Here is a 13912-nt window from a genome sequence, read left to right as displayed (position 1 = left end):
GTATATTCTTTGAAATTACTTTAAAGAAGATTTAAAGAAAATGAAACTCTATACTGTGTTCCTCGGTTGATTTTCTGGAAATCCAGATGTGATGCACGGACATCATGCAGATACAACTTGAAGTGCATCATGAAATGAATCTTTGCTCACAGAACAATGACTGTAATGTATGCCCTGATCTCACCGTTACATACTGTCATTTGGGAGATTTTTGCAGGAAAAGAGAGTGGAAGGTTAAGAGAAATGTACTGTTGGGCTTTGTGAAGGTTGTTCAGTGGAGCTTAAAAAAGAAGCAATTAATTTGAGCTTGTTTAAAGGAAGTGGGAAGGGAAGACATGAAAGGCCTCCTCCTCTCTCTCTGAACATCAACAAAGGCATGAAGGTCCATAAGGAATAGGAGCTGAGTGAACATGGGAGGCCTTTGTGAAAGTGCTGGTGCTAGGTTAGCCACGCTAATAATGAAAGGCCACTCCTGTGGTCTTACAGCACGGGTGTTGTAGACTTATGACACTTGCTCCATTTTTACCTCTTCCATTCATTTACCGTTCCATCTGGTCATTGCTTTTTCTGCTGCCACAGCAGTGAACAGAGAATTTACTTTTGATGACTTCAAAGCTGGTTTGAATGCTCAAATCTCCCCTATAGCAACTGCACCTCAAAGGACAGTGGGTACAGTGACTGCCAATTAGGAGTTTCAACGAGACCCATTAGATTTCAAAGAAAAATAGATGTTTCAAACAGGGACACAGAAGAAAGTGCTGTTTTATGAAGGGTCCTAAAACATTTTATGCCACTGGACCATAATGCACTCAATCCCTGCCTTTGTCATTAGTTTTTGAAGGACAAACTATTATTTTAAAGAGAGTTACTCACGTGTGAGTTGTCAGCCGTTGGAGCTGAGTGCCATTTGAAGATACTTTCTCATAAACTCATCTAGAATACCCTTCAACAACGGTCATCACAGTCAGAGCTACAGAAGGTGACTGTGAGAGAGGAAAAAGCAAAAAGCATTGGCTGGATGTGCCCCAGTAACACATATAAAAGATTTAATATTGCCCTACAGTAAGGTGTTTTTACAGCACTACTGTATCTTAAAGCTGCCTTAAGTAAGATTTTACTGTCCCATGGCACAAATGGCTGTAATAAATCATCAAAGATTTGATAAAGTTGTCACCAGTGACTCAACAGTCACTACGCCTGCTGCTGGTTTTTCTGCATTTCAGAAGCTCACTTTCACAGTTAACCTGCTTCGTCCTCTTTACATTTCAAGTTCAAAGATGACGCTGTGCCACAAGCGAGCAAATGGAGATGCCTTTTGAGGCAGCAAAGGAAAATGACAGTGTAATACATGTAAATTGTTCTTTTTTTAAAATGTAATACTTATATTTGGGTTGACTGTTGCTGTAAAACAAAATATTTTGTTATTCAATGCAAAAAGTCCAAATACTTTCAATCTACTTACATCTACATGTGTGAAAACACTAACGTGACTCTACACAGTGACATCAATGCATAGTGACATCAAGATATTTACTGATATGATTCTGTAATGATATTATACGTAAACTTTCTGTAGGTTGATTTCTATGGCACAACAAAAAGAACCCCAGTACCTACCTGAAAATGTGTGTCTATAGGCAGTACATGGTGGCCATTCCTGCAGTTCTTGAAGCTGGAGCAACAGCCAAGTTGTGTGCAGATCTCATGCAGCCCAACGAGGCTCTGACAATGACCACCAGCTTGGTGTACAAAAAAAGGACAACCCTCTTCAAATGGGCATCCAGGAAAGACCTTCATACCTGTGCTCAATTTCAGGTTGGTTTTTGAGATGGGCTTTGATTCATTTGCTCATTTCTAGAAGTGTTGTCCCTTTGAATGAAGTTGGAGCACAGGGTTTTTTTTAACTTGTGTTCTTCGATGCACCCACAGAAAATGGAACACGATGGTGTAACTTTACTGCTTGTAGACTAATGTCTCACTTGATGAAAAATGTTGCCACAGGTTCCTTTAGTGCAGAATGACGAGGTGTGGAACTTTGAGGTGGAAGTACAAGGCAGCATGTTTTCTTCAAAAGAAGTCAGAAAGGTTATGATCAGAGTCTATCAACCGATGACATTTGTCCAAACAGATAAACCAATCTACCTCCCTGGACAAACAGGTAACCTTGAACTCCTGGTGTATGTATGCAATATGGGATGTATTTGGCAGCTGTCACTGAACACATTTCAGGATACCAAACGTTTAGGGCTTTTCAAACAACTCAAGATTTCATGTGCGCATGAGCCTGTGTAGCATTCTAGCACTAGAGCGTATCCCAGTATACTGTACCCACTCAGTAGTATAATACAGCTGTTAATAGAAGTAAGAACCATCTCCTGTCAGGCCTTTTCATGTGGGTCACCCAACAGGTGAGGTCAGACTGATAATCCAGGAGAGCTTTCTTAGTGATTAGTGAACACTTCCACCTCTTCCTATTTGTCTTTCTGTTTGCACCTCGAGCCATTAAAAAAATTGTTTGAGTATTCAACTGCTAGTGAAAATAGCACTGTAGCCAAAGTTGTGTCATATCCTACAGCTTTTCTGAGTTTTGATTGGTTAAACAAACAAGCAGTTGTTTTACCACTGCAATGTGCACGTCATAATTCAGTTGAATACTAAGCCAATTTTTTTCCCCTGTGTTAAAAATACATAGTACAGAAACAATTAATCAGTTTATTAGGCAATTAGCAGAAAATTCAGCTCAAACAATCATTCAGTTTATTTGTCAAGCATAAATGCCAAAATGTCAACTATGATTTTCTTTTGATATAAATTTGCTATAGTGTTGACCTTCCAGGAACAAATCCTCCCTGGATGTCAGCACTGTAATAAATAATTACAGGGTTAGAGGGTTTAATAGCTTATATAACTGGATCTAAAGAAACTTTAAATATATAAAAATTGGCCCATAATTAGGTAATTACATTCTAAAGAAAGCATTGAAAAAAACTGTATCACACAGTACTATTTATATGGACTTAGTCATAAATAATTTTCTTATTTCAATTTTTAACTTGGGTTGACTTGGACCGTGACAAGCATGGCTAAATTGATTTTCCAAGAAAATAGCTTATTGACTATTTAAAAAAAAAAAGTGTTGCAGAGGAAGCAGACTGTCTCTCCTCTGGGCCCAGAAGGAGAACATCCCCTGTTGATCAGCAGAGATGCTGTGCTAAGTAATATGCTATTAATAAGAGGCAGCACTTTGTGAAACAGGTTACAGATGGATTTGACAAAGGTACCTAACCACTGATCCTTTTTAAAAGTCCCAAACTGTATATTTTTAAATGTTTTCAGGGATTTTAAGATGTATTTTGTGATGATGTCATGGGAATGAAAAGATTGATTACCGGCACATCGGCAGCTCTGAGAGACGTAATGTTTCTATAATGGAACTTTGCGGGCAGTGATAGACCTTTGCAGAAATACCTACACCTATTAATGAAGACAAGAACAATATTATATCAATGAATCAATCATAAACTTTATTGCCAAGTATGTTAAAATACAAGGAATTTTGTAAAATGAAAAAAAAAAAAAGAAAATATGCAAGAATAGAAAAATAACCAGAATATCAAACAAGCAGAACATATCAGAATATCAACCAAAGACAATCTGAATTTCAGATGAGGAGAAATGATCAAAACAATAGTTTTCGTGATTTGATTTCCCTGTACAGCTGTCTACCAGGTGTGATAACATCAGAACAGCGGAGCTAATCAAGGTCTAATGCCATGTTAACAACAACTGAGATTTTCTGTCAAAATAACAGAAGCAATCTTCACTGCTGACCATCTGACTGCTATAGTTGGTGTTTATGGGGAAAGATAGCAACAAACATATTGTAAATCATTAGGTCAATTCAAGTTCCTCCTCAGTGACAGACTCAGTGATTGATGGGAGTAATGTGTTGTTATGATTGTGTTCTGCATCCAATTAGTGCTGATCTATTGTTGCATTGTGGTGCTTTAATGACCGCAATAGGCAGGAGATGATTGGCCCTAATACCATTTTTCTCCCTAATCATGTGTTTATCATAGCGAGGTCTGTGGAGGGTCTCTAGTGAGGCATCTATAAACCTTGCTGTGCTGTTTGTCCTGGATGAACCGACAGCACCCAGTCAAAAGGAAAGTCATTGTTAACATGCAGAGAGGTTAGGATTATCCAACTGCAGGGGCAGAAAGCCTGACATGAATCATCATTAAAAGATGACATGGCATTGAGGTCACATTTACTGGTTAGTACAGAGGTGGTTGTAGTGTAGACTAAGTGGATTGCCTGCTATAAGACTGGCACTATGCCGTGCAATAGAGACAAACTATGCAGCAAATAACTTCTTGGGGCATTGCCTTTGTGGTATTGAACCACTCCATTCACTGTTAATTGCCTCAGTGTAAGGTTAATTGGCTTGTATTGGAACCAGGAAATCCAATTATCTTGGCTGTTTTTCCATCTCCATTTAACAATTGATCCTCTTGTTTTGATCGCAAAATAATAGTTTTTACAAATAAGATCGGGAAAGACAGTGGCATCTGTAGTCCTTTGTGCAGACAAACCTTGACATTGTAGAAGCTAAATGTCTTTTGTTGCCTTAGCACCTTGATTTAAATTCACTACTAATGTGTTTAAGATCAGTTGTAAAGTACTGAAAGTTCTACCTAAAGAAAAAGGCAGCTGGCAGCAAAGGAGAAAAGGGAATGAGGCTGGCTGGGATGGGAGTGAGTTCTCTGAACCAGAAAATCACAGTTCCTCACCTCTCCAGCATGATCCTGCTTTTCTTTCTCCACAGAAGATGCAGCCTCCTGGTGATGCAGGAGAAATTATAACAGACACAATCTGAAGGGCATAAAATGATTAATTCCAACATCGACTTTTCAGTCAAACATGGCGCTAACGAAGGAAGTCCATGAATTGCAAGCCATGGAGCATAATTTGCTTTCCACTTGGTGTCTGTCAAAATGATGGAAACAATTATGGTTCACCAAGAAAAATCTGTCAAAAGGTGTAATATACCCTGTCATTTTTTAAAACAAAACATCTGCACCAAAATTGTGTTTTAAACAATTGGAAAAAGGTAGAAGGGTGAAGTGAGATATTCATATATAAAAGGACAGGCATCACTGAGGATGTGACAGATGGATCCACATGTAGAACAAAGGCTATATGAGCTGATGGATGGAGAGATGAATGGAGGAGTGGATAACAGTAGACAGAGATGATAAATGGGCAGAAGATGGATGCTGTGGCGTTTCACATACAAAGAATACCTGATGGTCAAACCTTCAAGATCACAGTAAAATCTTTTCCAAGATATCACTGCAACATATGGATTGCTGTAATTCCAGTATGGTGATGGCTCAGGGTGGATTGTTGCACCGTTTGAGGGGTTTTATTGTTGCTAATGTTCGGTGGTTTTCTGGTCCACTGCAGAGGGGCCAGGACGGGTGTGCTGTGTGCGGGAAATGTCAATGACAATTAGCATAAGAAGAGGGAAGGGCAGGTCACTCGATGCATATTCCACAGCCCGTTGGCTCATGAGTATTAATAATAAAACAACACAATGAAGGGCTTGCTTACTAGTTCACTGCAGATCCTTTGCAAATCAATTTTATTCTCTTGTGTGTGAGTGAACTATTTATTTTGCTCACTTTGCCGTGCTCCATTTAAAGATCTGTTGTATTTCTCATGATGTGCCTCTGTATGTCAAGAGTCCAAACTACTGACCTCACATAGATACTGAGAGTATAGAGACAGAGCCTCCTTCCTATTCCCATTATCCTCCCCCCCATATCCATCCCCCACTCCCTTTTCGCCATCTCCTCCATCTCTGACTGCAGTGTTGTCGCAGTGAGTCGGTGTGTAGGAGAAGCATGTATGTGCATACTAACACGGACTGCACCGTGATTTTACCCTATGCCAACACAGAGCACTTGCTGCCTGTGCTCCAGTTTCTTATAACTAAGGGAATAAGCACTGAGCTATTATTAAAGTCAGTGGAGACAGATGGCTGCTGTTGTTTACAAGTTTAACTAAATCTCCAGCCTGTGGCATCATATGGAAAGTTGAAAGGCTGAAAAAGGAGGAAAGACAAAGTAAGGAAGAGGCGGTAAACTGATAGCTGCAAAACATCTGTAGCAGATGATAGGTGAGATGATTCATCACTGCCTCAGTTGCATCAGGAGCATCAGTGTATCTCAGAGATTAATGTGCCATTCAATTCTAGGTTTGCGTAACAGTCTAAGCTCACATACAGTAGGTGAGGTTAGGGTTTTGTCTCTTAAGTCATAAGCATCATGTTAGAGACAAATGCATAAATCTTCTCAGTGTGACAAGTGACAGTTTTAGATTCAAAGTAATTTAGATGTCCACTCTGAATGCTAATGTATACGACAGACATTGTATTAATGTAGTGATTCATTATTTACTATTCAAAGTCCTCAAGGGTGATCTCTTCTTCAGTGATCATCTTTAAGTGCCTGTCAGTGGTAAAATTGTGTATTGATTACAATGTTTGGTGAAGATAACTTCATTGTCAACAGACCTATTCCACAGAGAATGTGCAGACTAGTCATGCTCATTGGAGAAGGAAAACAAAAACACCTCCCATATATTCAAAGTGAAAGAGTTTGTCCCAGTCCAGAACTTGTAATGACTTGATATTTCCCATTGTGCCACTCTACTCTGTCAGAGGCGACATTGATATTCATACATCGCAGCAGGCTATGTGTCAATTTTCAAGTCTTATTCAAATCTGCTCTGAACAGAGCACAAACCCCTGAGCAGTGCTGGCTGCGAGGATGATAGCCCGTCCTGTGTTGAAGAGAAAATTACACGAAGGATAGACCCGGGAATCTTTTCTCTTTCTGCTTGATCTCAGTGCACAACACATCTTGGAGCATTTTCATTCAAATGAAGTATTTCCCTCCACCTTTTCTTGTGTCTGGCTCCTATGGATTATGGATCATGCAGCTTTACATGTGCATAAACTCACTGGAATCATGCACATAGATGCACACTTTTCTATTACAGACCTTGACCCTGCGACCTTAACCTTCACCCCCATCACTACACCTAAACCTAATCTTTATCCTGCATGAACCAGTTGCTACTTCAAAGCCTGTTAAATCTCTGCAGCTTAAAAACATAACTGTTCTCTTACAATCAGGTTCCTTGGCAAAATGGTTGCTCTGAGCCATCTTAAAGGCTGGTGAAACATACACGTGGCCATACACGTGCACTGAAATGCAGTTTAAACCCTTTGACAACTTTTTAGAAATAGCCCAGCACTTTTGTTAGTGTGCGTAAGTGATTTGATGACCCTCTTTGATCCATTAGCCCCTCTGACTCCAGGTGACCCCCTTCTCTCTGACCTTTGGAAGCGCCAGCTGTTCCCTTTTACGGGATATGACTGAAGAGGCGGGGCTTCCAGACACCAATTGATTAGAGGAGCATTAATCAAGCTGAGGGATTATCCCTAGCATGGAGAAGGCTCCTTTCTATAGTAAACCAATTATACTTTTTATGGGATGAGAAGGTTAACTGGTTGCATGAGCAATCCATTTAAACCATTGACACTTCAGATCTGGAGAGGTGAAAAGGGAGGAGAAGAATGGAGGCGGAGGAGCTGCCCATGCAGGACAGCAGGCTCAGGGCACAGTGGGGGAGCCCAATATGGATTCATGGAGGAGTTCAAATAGAGAGAATAGAGTGAAAAACATAAAATGATAATATTGGCCATTAAAGTTAATTGGGGAAGTTGCCTGAAAAGGTCCATGGAAGGCAAGGATGCATGATGGTACCCTTGCTGTGCACGTAAAGCAGTGTTTTCCTTTCATGCTGCATTGGGCACACAGCAGAAGGAGGGAGGGTGAAAAAAGAGATTCTGATAAAGGTTCACTCTCCATTTTAATGGCTCCCATGACTTAAATGCCTGCTGCCCTGATCTCAGACTTAATGATCCTTCTACTTTAAAAGGACTAAATTAAACCTGTAAAGAGCAACATCCATTCATTACCACACCCCTATTGTTTACAGTCACATCAGTAACCTGATACCAATTATCACATAAAGCCCTCCATTATAATGAACAATTTTATTTTATGAGGTCTAATCTACTGAAGCTCCAAATCACATATAAAATTGTCATTCATAATTAATCAGTGTGACATTATTAAAACAAGGTTAATACAATCATCTTACATATGACATTGGTTAGTTATTTGACTTTTTCATTGCTTCATTATGTACTGTATATGTTTCCATTCTCACAGCTACTGTATACTGATGACTATACATTTATGTTGAGTCTGATGACCTTAAGGTCTCACAGTCTGATTATCTGCCATGAATATTGTGAGAATAGTCTTTTTTAAAGCTAGAAGTTAAGGCTTTTATTCTGCCAAAAACACTAAATGGGAAGAACTTTCAGATGTCACTTTGTCAACTCAAATAAAACAAGCAGGTATCAGGGGTTCGATTTGGATTCTTGGGCAGGAGTATAAACCTTAAGGTAATTTGTTTCTTATTCTATGCATGCACCACTGACACCTCTTATAGTTGAAAAAGTGTTTGTCCTTAATACAAATTGAACTTGGAGAAAAGTTATTCTATTAAGAAATGTCACCTTTCATCAGTACAAAACACAGTTGGAAAAACTGAGTGGTTCACTTTTGATAATGTAATTTTTACTAGTCATTTGTTGGTGTCTAAATTGTAATTAAAGATTGACAAGGCAAACCTATTAAATGTCAAAAGACTATGCAGTTTTACTGACAATACATGAACTGGTTACTCATCTTACCTACTTGCAAGTTTGTTTAAGCAACAAAGGGTCAAACATAAAATCCTAGCAGGGAATTTGTACCTAACAAAAGTTATTTACTGAAGAATCTTTCCTCCAATAAAGAGCTGCATGAAGCCAGAGTGAGGAAACCTGACAGAGTGACAGCAGGGTTGACTGGCAGCAGCCTTGCTCACCTTGTATTAAAAGTCAATTTGTAACCAAAACACTGACACAAATACAATTAGTTTGCTCGTAGGCTTTTTTTCAGGCGTTGTCGCATTCATCCCTGCATCCACACCCTTCGCCTCAACAGTCACGTTTTGGCCCAAAATACTGTGAAACATGAATGGCATTATTTCAGTGATTATTTGTAGTTTGCTTGTTCCACAGAGCTGGACTGTGATGGCACTTTGTCTCTGCACACAGCAAATGAACATTTTACAAGAAGAAAAGGGAGTGTCTTTGATAAGGGGGCTGCTTCCAGTGCTAATATACCTGCCAAATGAGGATAATTCTGATCCTGATCAGGCTCCTTCTGCTGCTCTTCGACTCCCATTCTAATACATTTCCTTTTGATCTCCTGTGATCCACTGCAGAAAGGTCCTGTTCACTCTGCAGGTGAAGCAAATACAGCTGCCTCTCATCCACTGTTCACTCCTTACATTTGCTTCACATATCTCTTCATGGGAAAGTGAGCCATTCACTATAAAGGCATTTTACTTAACACTTCACAGTTATTACACAAATTAAATAGATAATTATATTGTGGCTTGTTACTCTTGTGAAAGTTCCTTTTTTTTCTACTTATAACCCATGTGGTAAAGATTTAATATTTAATGAATACAGAGAATATGCAGAGTTTATATTTGGCATCAAGGCTGTGACGATAATAAACTCTCCCACATGGGGAGCAGAGCCTACAGGTGGATGCACAGCAGTGAGCAGAGTGTGTTGTGCCGGTGTAGCAGCAACTGAAGTGGGTTCCAGGCTTCATAAACAGTTATAAAAGGCAGGTGGAATAATATCCAGCTGGTTATTTTTGTTATAGCTGAAAGTACTCTTTCTGTTCAGACAAAAATCTTAGTTCATGCAAGTTTAAGAAACTGTCGATACAAAACTGTGGTAACCACTTAGATGTGCTGATGTCTGTTAGGTGTATTCACTAGAGATGAACTGAAGATTGATCTATGCCTTATGACAGTTTGATCTATTGCTTTATTTAAGTCGACCAGATGTGGAGATATAGTGGTTTAGTTTGGTGGGAAAACGTAAGTTGTTTTGTTAGTTTTCTAGTTTTTTTTTTGTTTGTTTGTTTGGTTAAACGTTGCCACTAGGTTTGAGAGTCTCAGCTCTGTGGATGTGAGTAGTGTAAATGTTGTCCACTGTATAAATGGGGAAGTCTTTAAAATATTCTTATTAGCATGGGTGGACAGAGAGGACAGAACTGTGTAGAAAGAACAGCAGTGGAAGCACTGGTGAATATCACTGATGTGGAAGAAACCACAATATAATAACTGACTTCTTCCATAGCACATGTACATTTTCTTTGTTAAAATAAATGTTTTAAATTCTATTAGAAAATACTTGGATAGATCATATTTTATCGTGGATAGTTGAAGAATTATTAATCATAGTAAAGTGTAGTAGTGTGTTTTACTTTTATAAAGTGAACAATATGTTAAATGAGAGAGTTCATCGTGTTACAGAAGCTTGTGGAACAGTGGTTGGTTTATTTAGCTTGTTTGAGAAGATCTCCTCTGTTTGGACAAATTTAACCAGTGTGACTTTAGATTACACCATAGTACAAACAGGGTAGAATTAAAAGTAAATTAAAATAATTTTGAGCTGTGCTATATAAGTATGTAGTTATATAACATTCTTATTTATCTTCTGTCTTGTTTGTCTCTCATTCAGTGTTGGTTGAACATGGGGCTCTTGTTCAAACCTCACTTAAACATTAATTACACCAAAATGTTTTTTCCTTTTATCATAATACTCGATAAGACCTTACACATATCATGACACAACAGCATGTTTTTTACAGACTGTAGTTAATTAATCGTATCCCTCCTTCTCCATTACTAATGATCAACACAGTGTAATAACATAATCTTCAGTCAGCTCGGCAGCAAACACTTTCATGTCAGCAGTGGCATGGAAGTGCTTCAGCTGGAGGCCAGTCTAGCAGTGAGACATGGAGACATGAGCTGCACGTACCGGCTGCCCCCCTACCTCTCTTCATTCTGGCTGACTGATCATGTGCATACATTACCCCACTGAGGGTCAAATGCCAACTGTCCCACAGGACCCTCATTATTGCAGTTTAAAGCCCATTTTGAACCAGAAGTAGGTAACAGCATGGAGACATATTTTAGTACCAAAGATCTACAAAAAAAAAAAGCTGAAGCCGTCTCCAACTCGTCACTGTTTCAATCAGCATGTTCAGGCAACTAATTCAATATCAGAGCTGAGAAACAGCGAGGCAGAGACCAGCACTGTGAATACAAAGTAAAGCAGCAACGCTTTCAGCATAAATGGTGCACATATTCTGCATATCTTTGCTCCCACATGGGGGTGCAGGCGCATGGAGGAAGGGGTGTTGATCAAACATACGTGCAGCAGCAGCAGTAAATGCTTGACAAACACATCTGGACTTAGATGCACAGCTCTGTTTTCAAAACAAAAAGGTCACTGACCTTGAAGTTGTTGATTACTCGTGTGTGTGTGTGTGTGTGTGTGTATGTGTGTGTTCACCTTCATTGCTTCATTCGCATGATGCTGCAGGTTATTGACTGGCTCTTAAGTGTCCGTGTCCTCCAGTCTACCTCAGGCTATAGCAGTACAGGAAGAAGGAGGGGGACTGGTTCTGTAATTCTGGCTTTGCTGGCCACCTGTCTAGACACGGGGAAGATAACATCCACTCATTTTATCCTTATGAGAGAGCCTGGAGGAGACAGATTTTAGCATCCATGCCTCACTGTACAAATGTCTGCCTCCCCCTATGACAATATGGGCACTTACAACTCTACAAGCTACAACACACTGTGAGACAAACTGTACACATTGTTCCTCTGCTTTGCTTGGCAGTGACTTGTAGCATTTGGTGAAGAAAAACCCATCTGTCCAGAGTGATGTATCCTGCAGTTACTGTGTTATTTTCAGTCACAACTAGCGATTTAATACAGAATTACTTCCCTGAGGTATGAGAGCTGTGCTTATACATAAAGTCATTCTTTCAGTCATTCCAATTTGCTGGAGGATGTTGAATTGTTAGTGCGACTCAGTTGACAGTACAAAAAAGTGTTGCCAATGGCTATACAGTTCCAAAGACTGTCAGTCGTGGACTTTCAGGTCGATTCACAAGGTATCTATATTTATTCATTTCACTTCAAGAGCTGTCTTGGCAGTTCTTTGCTGGCACTTCAAGTGCCTGTAGTATGAATAGTGATTGGCATGAGAAATGCTCCCGGCTGGTGCTGTACCTGATGACTTAGTAATTAAAGAGGGCAGGAGATTGATGTATGGGACTCAGGAAGACTTTCTATTGTTAGAACATCCACAAATGTCATGCTGAAATTCTACCCTGAACATATTACTTTATTTCCTAAAGCCCCTATTCGTAGATGGTTTTTATGTTATACTGAAGCATCTTTCAAATTATTATGTAAAACATTAGATATTGGTAGTGTTTGTGTTGCTTTGGGTCAGTTCATTTTAGTATTACCAGTTTGGCTCCATGGGAGTCTTGAATGCCTGCATTTTTTTTTTTTTTGATAGTACCACTAGGAGTTGCCAATGTCTGAAGTGTACAAATCCAATACATTTGGGTTTTAAAGGGGCAATCCACCACTTATCACACTACACAGCCTGTGAAAACAGTTCTTGCAGTTCGCCTGCCAAGGTAGTAGCGCTATTTCAGGAGATGCTTCTATGGGTCACATGAGAGGGAAGGACAGATAGGAACGTCTCCTGAAATAGCGATCCTACACTGGCAGGCGGAATTGCAAAAACTTATATTATATAAATATTATTGACAGCATACATCGCACCAGGAAGTGTTACAGATTTTTGCTGTCTACTACACCATTAGGTGAAAATTACTTGTTATACACTGGATTTGAACCCCTCATGGGGAAAGTCTTCAGTTTTTTTCTACCTAGCCATCAACGTCAACCTCCTCTTGATGCAGACTTTGTGCCTCTATACTACAGTACATCTCCTGTACTGTCTTCCTTTGTTTGTGTCATAATTACTGTGGTTGCTAGAGGTCACCAAACTACAGCATGTAATTGTTGGTCATAAAATCCTGCTAACACTAATGGCATATAGAGTAATATTTTCCAGGAGGACAGTTGGGCTAGCTTCCACTATTACAGGGGAAAAGCTGATTTTGTAACATACAAGTTTAAGGTTGTTTTTTTTTAAGATTGTGTTTTATACAGAGAGATAATTTATTGCTCTGCCTTGAGGTTTCTTGTGTTTTCTTTTTATATTTCTCATACAACCTTCAACACAGTTAAACAGTTAACCTAATTTTATTTGTTGGCTTTGTTTTTAGCATTGCAGCCACGCCCTTATACTTTGCTCAGGCTCTGTTGAAAAGCACATTTAAAATGCCTGATTAGGAGGTTTTGTGCATCGATGCCAAATCAATAAACGAGTTATCATGATACATCTACAGAATGATTAAATGTCCTCTCCAGTATTTCAATAAAATATTCTTTCATTTCCTTGGAAACTTTACTCTAAAGGAAACATGTTCTATCTAGAGTAATATAACAGCTTCTTTCTGCTATATCAATAATGTTTTTCCAAGATCTTATGTTCAGTTCAGTCAGAACAAGTGGAACTAATCAGTGGATACACACTTGCCCACACAGTTTGAATTGAGTGCCTGGAGTCAAGATGCTCTGACTGTGTGAAGTCTTTGATGGAGAGTTCTACCACCTGTTTGGCCCCCATCTCTTTACTGCTCAGTGAGGCACATGATGAAGCACTTTACATCTTAGTGATCGTCCTGCTCCTGCTCATCACTCTTCATAATACCTTCCAACGCTTCCCCCCAATAATCTGCTAAGCAAAAATGCCCCG

General features: G+C 39.4%; 1 protein-coding gene and 1 long non-coding RNA gene across 6 annotated transcripts in view; both read left to right on the top strand.

The window, feature by feature from the left end:
• robo1 (roundabout, axon guidance receptor, homolog 1 (Drosophila)) overlaps positions 1-13912 on the top strand; it is a 306681-nt gene that overhangs the window by 44339 nt on the left and 248430 nt on the right. The gene's annotated exons all lie outside the window — the stretch shown is intronic.
• On the top strand, positions 1642-2127 carry LOC109969737 (uncharacterized). The gene is made up of 2 exons (XR_002276301.1): positions 1642-1815; positions 2002-2127. It is a non-coding gene; the product is annotated as an uncharacterized LOC109969737 (long non-coding RNA).

Source organism: Monopterus albus, unplaced genomic scaffold (genome assembly GCF_001952655.1).
Source record: "Monopterus albus unplaced genomic scaffold, M_albus_1.0 scaffold180.1, whole genome shotgun sequence".
In the NCBI taxonomy this organism is placed as follows: Eukaryota; Metazoa; Chordata; class Actinopteri; order Synbranchiformes; family Synbranchidae; genus Monopterus; species Monopterus albus.
This window is presented reverse-complemented; position numbering and strand designations above follow the sequence as displayed.